Source organism: Scomber scombrus, chromosome 3, assembly GCF_963691925.1.
Source record: "Scomber scombrus chromosome 3, fScoSco1.1, whole genome shotgun sequence".
In the NCBI taxonomy this organism is placed as follows: domain Eukaryota; kingdom Metazoa; phylum Chordata; class Actinopteri; order Scombriformes; family Scombridae; genus Scomber; species Scomber scombrus.
The window spans coordinates 27,590,681-27,604,227 of record NC_084972.1 but is presented as its reverse complement, the minus strand read 5'-3'; the positions used below and the strand labels follow the sequence as shown (position 1 = coordinate 27,604,227).

The window sequence follows — 13,547 nt, the reverse complement described above, 5'->3', positions numbered from 1 at the left end:
AGCTAAGACTGGTATGGATTATAACTTATTTGTTAGAAATGTCTTCATATCTTTCAACTTGGCTTGCTTTCATAATTTTGAAGCTGAGTCTTTCTAATTAAGAGACGGCCAAAGGATACAACCGTGTTTACCAGTGAGACAACACAGTGAAGGAACAAACAACAATTAGCTTAACTTTTCGAAGTGTGATTTGTAACATAGATATTGAACATAGTGATTTCCATTTAGCTGCTTTTCATTAAATAGAGCCCAGTTCTCCAGATGTGCGCAGGAAATAAAATGCTGGAGACGCATGCACCGTACGTCTTCTTTGATCTCATAAACCTGACAGATGTGATTCATCCATGCCTGTTTACAGCCATGCATTAATTTCCCCTCCCGTCCCTAACACAGTTTAGCCCAATTAACACAGTAGCTCTTTTACTAACAGTGTGAGGGGGAGATGTGTATGTGTCAGAGCTGCAGTTGGCTGCAGCCAAGTACCAAACGGGATCCAAAATGGAGGGACTGCTGTGAATACCAATGCTTCCTACTTCCCCTCACTCAAGACGAGTGATAGGCTGTGCTCTCTCTCCCTCTCTGCTTCTCCTGCTCTCTCTTCCTCACACTGCCATGTTTCTTTCATTCCACTATAGAAATAAATCAGCTCAAGGAAGGAGATGAAAAAAAATAACCCATTAAGGCATACAGGAGTGCACGATTAGAGGAATAATTGCAAGGCATAATGGAGGTACTGAGATCAGATGAATCTGTGTAATTTGGGAAAATCACCAAATACTCCCATTCAGTGGTGTGCACTTCCAGAGAAACTATAATAGTAATTCTCATCCATTTTCTTCCTGTCCTCAGCTATCTCTCCTCCCCTTAAGGATCTTAAACAACAATAGGTGCCCTTAGAGATAGCTGTGTCATTCCAGTTTATGGCAACATTTCCACTGGATGAGCCACGCCTCCGGGCATGTGAACTTCAAAATGCTTGACATCAGGGTAACCGCAGTTTATTAATAATCAGGGAGATATATGTTGCTGGGATAGATGGAATCACACTGATCTTCTGCAGCTTTTATCATTTTATCCAGTGCCATAAAAACCCAAAATATGCCTACTGTGATCTGTAGAACCTGACATCCATCTCTCTGGCACTGCCCCCCCTTCCCCCTCCCCCCCCCCCCCCCCCCCCCCGGCTGACTTTATGGCTCCAGATTTTCAGCGAGATCTGAAAATGACTAAAGGGAAATCGCTGCAGGATAGACAACTTGTCTCCTTTGACTGTCCTACCTGCCACTAGCTAGCAGTGGGAGGGGACATATAGGCGGGTAAAATGACAGTAGAATTATACATGTGACACCAGAGTTAATGAAGACTGATTAATGCTTGGTGTAACTTTAGCCACAGGGGAACAATGGTGAAAGATGATCAAACCAGTTTCAGTCTAATCAGTAAAAATGCCCTTGCTTCAGTCAAAGACGACAGCAGGCAGCCTTGGAGAGAGACTGACATTGACCTACGGCAAAAAAGAAAAAGAAAAGCCCTGCTTCAAACAGAAGGTAAAGTCAAACAGTACAGAACAAGTACACTGGAACAGTTCTGAAGTCATTTCATCAGGCAGCTGTTTCATGTCATGCATATGCCATCTGTGCTTACTTTATATGACAATGTTTCTAAAGCCCATAGAGTATCAGGACCAAGTTTCTACAGCCATGCTAGCAGCTAATTAGCACTTAACAAAATGTACAGGTTTTGCAGGTATGTGGTCTTAACTAACTAAATGATGAATACGAATTTTGACCTGATTTTGGTGCTAGATGAAAAGTGGGAAAGACCAAAGTGATTACAATTTATCCTGAGGGGACCGTGAATATGTGTACAAAATTTCAGAGGGTTTAAAAAAATCAGAGGATCACTGAAGTCATACGCATTCATCCTCAGGGGGAAAAGGTGAATGAAATGCCCTGATGAAATATTTTGCCAATCCATCTAGTAGATGTTGAGATATTTCACACCAGAAAAACTAAAATGATGACAGGTCACAGTAAAAACTGTAAAACCTGACCTGCAGGTGGCGCAAAATGAAAGGTCAGGAGATCACTTAACTCAATGCTCATTTTATGCCTTTTAACGCCACTACTTTTATGGAACAATGATCCTACTCACAGAGACAAGGCAACCAATGATTTTTTTTAATGGCCAAGCAGTGAAATATTTTCCAGGTCAATCACCTGACCTTAATCCAGCTAAACATGCGCTTCATTTGCTGAAGAACACACTGCAGGTGCAGTATAGGCCTGGCAGACCATCGCCAGGTAATATACTAGGTATGTAGGCTACAGTTCCCACACAATTTATCAGATGTGGATGTAAACAGCCTCAAAATAAAGCGGAGATTTAGCACTTTAACCTCATAGTAATCACTTGATTTAAAATCCAATTTGTGAGAGTACACAGTCAACACAACAGAAAACATCTCAATGTCCAAATATTTTTAGACAGCACTGTACTGTACATGCTTTTTTAAGATACATGTACTGAAGCTTTAACACATTCACCCATTTACTCAGCCGGTCATGTAATCCTTTTGACCCTTCTACCTTCAATGTAGCCATAGTGACATTTTTGCTGAATCTATACTACCTTAATGTTTGCTAGGGTGTGCCTGTACACAGGACAGGAAGTCAGTGTGAAGGTCACTATTTTGGCCAGCAGGACACTCTATTCCACAGAACAGAGAGGAGAGGAGCTGCAGTGGCAGCCTCTAATCCTCTTTAATTTGTTTTCAGATGGGGCTTTGGAATACCAGCCTGCTCCCTAAGCAGAGATCACATAAGAACGTGGGCTGGGACAGCTGTCTCCTCTTCTGGTGGTTTTTAATACAGGTCTGCTCACCAACCCACCCCACCCTTCAATGAATAATTCTGGTGCTGAGCTGAGTAGTTACTTTATGTGGATTTTAGTTTTTTTTTTTTTTTAAAAATGGGATGCAATTCCACATAGTACAGAAGCATGGCAGTGCCAGCAAGGCTGTGTCGGGAAAGAAAAAAATAGAAAATGAAAGTGGGTGGGGGTGGAGATGTTTGTTTTGTTTTTTTCTTTATCGGCAGTCATGTGGCCTCCTCCTCTTCAGCTCTCTACACAAAACAAAGCTTGTAATTGGGTTTGGGTGTGTCCCTGTTCTCCTTTCTTTGACGGTAAAGGTGAATTGTAAAAGGAAAAAACGGTTTGCTTACCTTGCCTACATAGAGGTGAATTGTATCAATGAGTAGAGGACTTTGCTGTCTCCTTTGCAGCGTCTTTTTTCTGCAATGTCGGTCAGGCGAAGGCATGGTTCTGTTGAAGTGATGAAGCACATCTTGAGAGACAGAGGGGGTTTAAAAGCTGCTGAAACAAAGCATGCAGGCAGTAGGTTGGCTATGCAGGCAGAGGGCTGGCAGTCCTTTAATCCTCACCACAGTGCTGATAAATCGGCATGCGAGTTTCATTTTTATCCCCCTTACCAGTTTGCTTGGCTCTTGAGTGATGAACAAACCCCCACTCGCCTTTGAGGCCTTTTGATGTAATATCCAATCATGGATTACGCCCTTTGCACTGGGCCAGATTGGTGCTGAGACACTGGGCTAACAGGTGGATGGTCTCAGATGGTCCGGTTAGCTTTCAGGCAGACAGACAGACAGTCAGATCAGTGAGGAGGGGGCAGCAGTCTAGCCAGAAAGCTTCACTGATACTAAATAACTATGTAATCTCCCACTGGCAATTGCACAATAAATGAAAAACCTTTTATAACTTGAACAATATAGCTGAGAACAAAAAAGGCAAGAAAAGCTAGACAAGCCACCGGTTTTCAATAATCACTTTGATCACTCTCTATGTTCCAGTAACACCCTCCTTGCTGTGAATCTTCTAAAACTATTATGTGTTTTATGTGCCACTCTTTGAACTTTTCAGTCATGAGTGCAGTCTGTGGTGAATTTCTGTAACCTCCTCCGTGCTTCTCTTAGATCTTCTCATTGATCCCCGGTGCAGTTTTTGTTGAAGTCACACCTTGTACGTTGCAAATTATCACACAAAGTAGGATGAGATTAGAATGAGATTCTATTGAGAAGACGCTATCAAAAATGTGTTTTGTCTGTGGGGTTTTTTTCTCTCCCTCTCCCTCCCACCCTTTCCTACTTTAATTTACAATTTAAAAAAAAACAAAACTGATCCCCTTGCCTCTAAGCTGTATGATGATTGTGTAAGCATAGATTGAAGATTATGCGTTCATTTTTCCCATTGCATCATGCATAACATGACTCCTCTGGCCTTAAATGAAGTTAGCTAGGTGACAGATTCTCTTTTTTTCTGGCGTATGTGCCACTGACTCATTTGGACAAGGAAAAATATACTTCACCGCAAGCAAAAACATGAGGTTAGAATAGCAGAGAGGCTCCTTTTGAAGGACACTGGAGTTAATAGAAATATAAAATACAATACCAGATCAGTTGAGCCACTAGCACAAACCTGAAGGTTGTGATTGTTAGAAAATCTTAACACACTCAAGCATCAATATCTTAATTGAGGTCACTTTGTCAATAGTTTTCCTTCTTTTTTTATTAGGGTATGAAGGCACATTAGATCTCCTCTTCTTGGTCTCAACACTACCGCAGAACAGTTTGAGAATAACAGTTGCTGCCCCTGAGAGATTGTGTTTGTAAAGTGGTTGAGTGAGGCTTCAAAGTGCAAAAAACAAGCGCACACCACTGCAAAGATGTTGTGAATAGTCACTGAAACATGGCGTTCTTAACGGCAGCAATTCCGTTGTGATAAATTGACTCTGCAGTTTATGTTCCCTGCATGCTGGATGCGTTCTTCAAACCCACCCGTTTGACATTCAGAGCGGCCATTTCTCCGCACTGCCCCCGTCCCCTCCCTCGTTTCCTGCTATTGCTCATGACCTGTGGTGATGCAAGGGTCTACAGATTGAATGCACAAACAGTGATTGATACCCTAGTGAGTCTGTCTGTGGGTTACCAGGACAACTTGCTTTCCTTGGTAACACCATTATGACTTTGTTGAGGCCATATTAATATGGCGCCCAGGTCCTGTTTACCTTATTAAAAAAAGATTGGAATATCTCTTTCCAAGAGTCTGTGACATTTCATTCCTCTAGATTCCTCTAGATGGTCTGCTGTATTTATTACTTATGGAAGAAAACAACAAATAAACTGTTGGTATCTTTCAGGAAAAACATCTGGTCTTTGTGTAAATATAGTTTGTACAGCTTATTTTTCAAGAATTTCTAAATGAACACAAACATCAACTCATATTTTTTACAAGTTGAATTTATATGTACAGTACCAGTCAAAAGTTCAGACACGCCTTCCCATTCCCTTCAATGAGAAAGTGTGTCTAAACTTTTGAGTGGTAAGTGTTCTGTATTAATTCCAGAGAACCAGAACATACGCTCATATCCACACATGGGGTGCGTGCAGCATTGTTACAGCTCCATGTTGAAGATCTTTTACAATGAATTTGAAAACGTATTATTGAACAAATATTTAAATGATCCCTTATGTATCCATCTGTGTATCTAGCCATCTATTATCATGTGTTTGTTTGCATCTGACTCTGGCTGTTTGTGTGTGTGTGCATGCATGTGCGTGTGTGTCACTAAAAATTGGACTGTGACTCCCGCTCTGCTCTAAATGTGTTTACTTCATGTATAACACCCACACTCATTGTACCAGAGGCTTTTACTGAAATTGGAATGAAGAATAGTGAATAGAATCATAAAATGCTATTTGAAAAATTACTTTGAGTCAGGATTTGGGAACATATTTTCTATTTCTACTGCTGGTGTCCGCTTAATTTTCCCAGGCAAAATAAACACTTCTAAGCAGAACAGACACTTTGACCACTTTCCGCTTTTGTTCATGTCTGCAGCTGATTTCCTTTCTGCAGATGCTGAATAGAACATTACAACCTGGTTACTTCATGTTCAAGTGTTGCTCTCTATAATGAGAGAAACACAAAAATCTGCCATCATCAGCTCACTCCAATTTTGTCTAAATTCCCCCAAAAAAGTTTGTACAAACACCAAACACACGACAAGGAAGTTCTAGCAGTTGATCTTCCAAATTCAAGCAAAAACTTAATAAGCAAGAAATTTAATGAATGCAGCAAAATCCAAATATTTCATAGCCAAAGAGCTGCACCATCAGCTAAAAAACATTTACTCCACAACCTCCTATATTTACCTCACTGACTGTCCCTTATTGATGAAAACTCATACAGAGCCACACACTGGTGTATCATACTGCGGCACTGAGCCAGAAGAAGGCTCTGCTTGCTCACTGTAGTGTGTGCACCATCCCCAGCCTGCTTTATTAAAGGTGCAAGACATGAGACTGTTCAAACAGGTCTTGTTCACTTCAACTGTTTGGGGGCTTACTCTTTTTGGTGAAAACATCAGTTTCTAGAGTATACTGACTGTGGGACAGGCGACAATGGCTAATCTTGCTCCATAAGAACACAATTTACATTCCCAAAAAGTGTTACTCTGAAGCCATAAAATGGCCCAAGAGTTGAGCAGAACCTGTAATAAAATGTTTTACATTTGAACCACTAGACCTGCTACTACCATGAAACTAAATAATATCACCCACATACTTGTAGAGACATAACTTCTGTGGAGCTATTTTCAAAAAGCAGAGTTACACAGCCCTCCGTGAGCTGAAATTTGATTATTTCTCAGTAAATTATTGAGATTGGCAGCCACAGAACAACGATAAAAAATAATTTCCATCTGCAATAATGAAGCCAGGAGGCAGATGAATCTATATTTAGCCAGCAGGAGTGATGCAGGTTTTGCAATATCCTCTCAAAAACAAAAATGCATTTTATTGTACTGACATGTCATAAGGTAAGCCCTGTTCTCATAAAATGTACTAGATATGTTATTATGATGAATCTCTTAAGCAAGGCAAAGGGATATTACTTACACTATCACTTTAATACCATTTTACAACACCAATGGCTTTGTGTGCACTGATGCAAAAGCTCTCACATGGTTGTGATGGTCCTTTAACATCCCCAAATTCATATTTTTTTTGTAGGTTATAGAAAGAGAGTTTTAATGATATTCCATTTTTTCAGCAGTGTTTGCTCTTGATTTTAGCTGTCAGATCTCATTGCTCTACTTGTAAAGACACTTTCTTGTTGGTTGTTATGTCAAAAAACTTTGTTCTTCCTTGTTCACAGTTTTTCCTTTTTCATCCACTGTACTAAAAATCATACTTGTCAGCCTGTGAGTTTTACATTTTGGAGCCTTTGCTGGCATCACACAGCCACAAAGTGAAATTTTCACATGCGGTATTGTCACACTATCAAAAAAGGCCTTTTGTAATTCCAGCTCAGTGATAAAACGCAGTACTCTGTGGACTGCAGAGCACCCTTGCCAGCACTGCTGCTGAGAGCAGAGCAGTGCATTGGTCCTTTTTAAGTTACCAGTTTCTCTGTTTGTCAGCCACTCTTGAAATATGAATAAACAAATGTGTGGTTATCTCCCCACAGTGATTATATCAGGCTTTACAAATCTCCAGAGGATACACACAAGCTAATGGCACATTTTTATCCCCACACATACAAGTTCCCGGATGGATAATCTACACACCAGACATGGCTATGTCATTTTTCCTGATGGTGTGGCCATGAAAACTCTGGTACTCAGACTCCCCGAAGGCTACTTACATGCTGCAGCAGTGGTCATCTTCTGTCTTTATCATGCGAGACTCATGTTGTTGCTGTGGGACCAAAGCCTTGCATCTTCCAAAAGTGGGTTTTTTATGGGTCAAGAGAGAAAAGGGCTTGTTTTCTTGTCGGCATTTATTTATTTTCTGAAATTACATGACAGGTTTTTAACATGATTCATGGTGCTGAGGGTCATGGAACTCACACAGCAAGTAAATGAATAGCTGCATATCTAGTAAGTAATAACAAGGAAGAAACAGCAGTCCTACATTTGCAATTTTTCTTGATGGCAGCTGTTCACTAATACAGGGATAGAAAAGAAAGAGTGGGATATAGAGGGATCAGAGATTCACTGCTTTAGTTGGCCAGCTAACTGCAGCAATGACATACACACCACTGCAGCTGACTAACTCCATGTGGGAAGGCTGGCTGCATTTCCACTCTGGCTTCAACTCTTCTCACCAATGACATGATAATTCCACATGCCTAAGGCCATTCAGAATGAGCACCCGCTGATAGGGTTCCTTGTGATTGCTATCCACTATAGCAGTACGGGCTTGTGGGAGGGCGATGGATTACAATGGATGGGTGCTGACACTCTTGAAGCTGAAGCATGTCATTAAACAGTAAATCACTCTGATTGAACAACGCATTGGCTCCCAGCTTTCTGTTTACAAAAGAAGACCTTCTCCGCAGGCACAGATCGTGTTCTTGGCCAGAATAAATCAGCAACCAGTCATTCGAATTGTCCTCCCGTGTAACACTTTCTGAGCCCAGTTTGCATGTACAGTTACAAATTGCTGCCTGAGATGTGTCGACTGTGGTGAACAACCACAGCGATGTTCATTCATCCACTTTAAACACTGTTAGTTTGATAAAGGTGATGATAAAAACACTTTATATTTTTGCACATTTTATATTATCAGAGATGAATTCTAGCATTACAAATAACCAAGTGTTGTGATGAGAAGAAGTAAAGAAAAAGGCAATGCTATGTGGAGTTTAAAACAACAGCAAAATAAACATTACAATACAAACAAGAGATTTAGATGCATAATCTACATAAAAGCTTTGAATCCATTTGTTAATGTTTGTGCATTGCATATATTTGTGCATGTTTCCTGCTGACAGAAGATGATCAAACAAGTTAAGTTGAAAGGAAACGTCTATTTCTTTACAGACCTGTTTTAGTAGTTTGGGCTATCATTTCTGGTTATAACACCATGACATTTCTGGGATCTGGGGATAAGGCAAAACAGGTAGATACAGCTTTACAACAGAGACCAATATGGCAACACAAGCTGTCAGACAAATCGCTTGTGTGGCTGATATGAGCAGTCCGCTTGTAAAGCTGTGACTAGCAGAACTGCCACATGTCCACATCTCAGCTATGAAGCAAAACGGTATCAAAACCAATAGGAATGTAGGCTAAAATAATACAAAATAAGACCAAGGTTGGATAAGTGACTTTAATTTGAAAATAAAGGTGTTATATCCCTGTATCCCTTACAAAGAATCCATAATACGCTGTACGCTTAGGATCTGATGTCATTTCATGAGCCTCAAAACTATTATTTCTCTGGAGGTTGAGTCTAGAAAGCCTGCACAACAATAAAACAGTTTCAGAATGCAGCAAAGTCCCAAGATGCCCTTTCTGTGCTCCATTCAAAAAAAAGTATTATACCGTCTTATTACTTTTCATATTATCTAACCAGTGTTTAACGAAACCTATGTGGGACTATAAACTAAATATATGATGACTTTTTTTTACCTTCATAAAAAAAAAGTCCCACTATCCTCATGTTTTAAGAAATAAAAGGAATGAGGCAATTAAGGTGTTTCTATATCTGTCTCGCCTATTAGAAGCTTTAATAGCCTCACATAGTGACTATTTTTTATTGATAATAATGTGAATAAGATATATAACATGGGCATCTATATCCCTGTTTGCCCTAGGCTCTGGACTTTTTTGTGGGCATTTTTCTGAGGAGACCCACATAACATTGACTAAATGCAAAGATTTCAAATGGAGAGGTTATTGCTGCCAAAACATGTAAAGTATTAATAAGTCAGCCACGGTCGGAGCCTCCACTGCTCAGCACATCACTTATTTGCCTCAAGTTTCTGCCTTCAAATCAGTCACTTGGCTTTAGAAGTGGAGTTATTAGCTGAATTCATAGATTACACGTGTCCGCATTGCTGGACTTTCATAGTGGAAGCTGGTGCCAAGTATATTAGATGTGTTTAATTACAGATGATGTAGTGCAACTGTGCCAAAATTCTTGTTTTGCTAAAAGACATGAGCACAAGTATTGATGCAGTATGCCACACTGACACTATGGTATCCTTTCTTTATTTTAGTAAAAATGATTCAACACGAGCTACAACATTTATCCTCTGTTCTTGCAATCACTTTTTCCAACAAAAAGCAACATATTTTTCCACATATACTCGTTCCTGGAAGTGATAATGCTTAACTTTGTTTTAGACACTACAAATCAGCTCTGTTTGTTTACACTGCTTAGAGGCACAGATGAGGAAAAGAACTGAGAAACTCAGCCATCCATTTTTCTCATACATTTCGTTGCACTGACATCTAAGCAAAGGTAGGCCATAGCCATAAATCACAGAGCACAATAACAGGCACATTTTGGGCCGGTCTATCATTGGGCCGTGTTTTGTTTTCTCATTGCATCTTGGCAAATTGCTGTTATTAATGGGAGAAAGCATAGTTTGCAGCCCTCATTAGATGTTGTTCCAACAGCGCCTTTGATGGATTAAGACAAGCTGGAGGCCTTGTCTGCCTCTACAACCAGCTAATATGAGCCAATTAAATGCTGTGCACTCTCTGGCCACTCCACACTTGCATATGTGCTCTTACAATGATATCCAAGTATTCAGCTTCATGGCCAAATGGATTTTACTTTCAAGATAAGTAGATTTTCTGCAGAACTATATGCTTACCCTCACACTCTATGATAATAAATTATGTCCTTTTAAAGCAGTTGGTTTCTCTGAGGTTACTGAACATTTTTGCTTTGATCAGAAGTATGTTTAAGATCTTCATCCACATTTTTTTTTAAATCTCTCCCCTCAGTAATTGGAGCTATTTGTGACACAAGCTCTGTTGGTTCTACTTGGGATGTGAGAGACACAGCTGCTATTCGAGAGTGTTGCATTTCAAGGTAACGTCAGCCTAGCAGAACGTCTGATTCATACAGAAAAAGCTTATGGGTAGATGGCTGTGAGCGCTATATAAATATACCCGGGGCTTCCTTCGAATGCGGGGCTTATAACACAGGAAGGATCGATATTGTGCAGCGCTAGCATGAAAACAGAATGTAATTCTCTCTGTCTGCTGAATTTAAGCTCAGCTAAACCGAAGGTGTTCACGGTGCCAGACATAACTTGTTAGAGCTTACTGGATATATCCAGCCTGACGCTTAAGTCATATTACCTTAAAAGGCTCAAAAAGTCATCTAAGAAAACATTTCACACCAAAGCACATATTTGTGTGATTGAACTGTGGAAGAACTTGTTTTGTGCTTCTTTTTTACTCGTCGAGTTTTTCAAAAAAACTAAAATCACAACTATAATTCAAGTGCTGTTCTTTTTATCAAAGGAGAATCACTCTCCTCCTGAGAATTGAAATAGTTTGCACAACACATTGAAGTAAAGTAACATTTCCAGCTTCAATCCATACAATATATTACAGCAGATTAATTTTTTTTTTTTAAATTAATTTAAAACTCTTGGTTGGGGTTTTTTGTTCGTTTTAACTTAATTGCTGGTGTTACCAGAGCTTGCAGCATAAGGTTCAATAAAAGCAACAATTTACTTATTTTCTATTGTGATAAACATTTTCTAATGTTTGAATCATAACAGCACTGAGTTCTGATTGGAGACTTGTGTGTCCACTCAGAGCTGATACACTCCGGGGCAGCTGTCTAAACGATCACAAGTGTTGAATTATCTCTGATGGGTGACGACTTACACAAACACTTTGCGCCGTGTTGATTTTTTACGCTCAGAGTTGAATTAACACAAGCGTTTTTGCTGTGTGAATATTCATCTTATTAGCCCGGGTTTTAACAAGGGCATCAAGTATAACAAGAGATATTGCTTCGTTGGAACACTTTCAACAGAGAATTGGCAAATAAAATGTGTCTAATTTATGAAGTCATTTGGATGGCATTGGGTGGTTATTGAATTGCGTGGGAATTATGCCCTCATGTCTTGGTATGTGCAGCCTGCAACTGTTCCAGTTTCTCGTAGGGATTATTTGAAATGTGAACTTCCCTGGCATGAGTGCATAACCCATGTAATTTGCTCTTTTAAAAATTCCTCATCCCTCCCCACATGCTCGGGAGCATTTTTCTGTCATTGGCTATGTAACATTTTCCTCTGTGCCACATAGTCAATGAATTGTTCACAATTAATCCCTGAAACCACACAAGAAGACCACTAGATTTGTGTACAGTATTCTTTGTATTGTCTGAATAATGCACCCTAATAACAGGCTTTATTATTCTGTTTAATTGTTTATACATTACAAGTGTAAGCGTATACAGTGCATATCCTGTAGGACTAGGTTGAATTTAGAAGTATTATACAACCTATTTCTAAAAGTGTCCCTTCATAAAGATAAGGCACGTGTTTATCCCCTGGTGAGTGAGTAAAACTATTCCACAGAGTCAGTTGACTTTTCTTTTTCTTGTAATATTCATTACAACCACCTCTCTGGAAAACTCACAAAGAGACATTTACAAGGCCAGACTGCTCCTCTTGTGGGTTCATAGTAAGTGGTTAGGATTTTCTCTAAGAGCATCAGCTCTGTGTTAATGACATGCAGTCTCCGGAAAGGTTTATCCATTCAATTTGACTCTAGAGAGAAGATCTCTTCAGCCTGCTGATTAAATTAAGATTCTTTAATAAGCATATCTAGGTGCACTGACACGAGAGACATGCTGATCTGTGTCTACCAATGCAGATACCCAAGACTATCTATTGAAAAAGCAAGTTACGCGGAACTTCTGCAATATCACATCTTTTTCTTTCAGTTACATAGCAGAATGTGTGAATGATTACTCACCTCTTTTCTACTTTGCTTTGCCACTCAAATCCACCGCTGTATTGTGTAGTCTTTTCTAAAATTAGAAGTTCAGTATTCATGTTGGACATGCAGTATACCTTTGAATTATTCAGTGAAGTCTTATTCTCATTCACACTGCCTTAAATTGTATGTAAAACTTGGTAATTCTGGAAATCCATACTATTTTGCTGATGCAGTATTTTAGGTGTATAGTTTACCTTTTTGTGGAAGATAAACAACTATGTAGAGAAATAGATTCTTTCACGAAAGACCTTGCAAGGGACAGTCTCTTTACGATGTGAAAAAAGGGAAAAATGTGCCATTTCAGCATGATTTCACTTAGGCAACAGAATAATCTTTGTACAGTGTAAGGGCCAAGCAGTGTAAAAATGAGTAACAATGAGTGAATATGTGAGGAAGTTACTGATATCGAAGGTTCTCTATTCGTGAAAGTCAATTGCACCTGCACTGTAGCTGTTTTAGGTGCATATACATGCTTTTCTTACTGAACCTGTTAGGTATTTTGGTGACTAAGTGTGAACACTGCTGCATCTATGTGGGAGGAGAAGCTCACTCCGGGTGTATCGCTAACAATCAGGAGGAACAGAGCAATATGGAATATGCAATAAGGATTTGCATGCAAACACTATGCCAAAGGTTGATGACGCAGTCTTGTTTTTCTCTGATATTTTGTCAATGAAAAGATCTTTTTCAAGATCTAACCCATTTTGTG

At 39.6% G+C, this 13,547-nt stretch overlaps 1 protein-coding gene across 2 annotated transcripts in view; it reads left to right on the top strand.

The window, feature by feature from the left end:
• Positions 1 to 13,547, top strand: part of igsf21a (immunoglobin superfamily, member 21a) — a 168,545-nt gene that overhangs the window by 43,411 nt on the left and 111,587 nt on the right. The gene's annotated exons all lie outside the window — the stretch shown is intronic.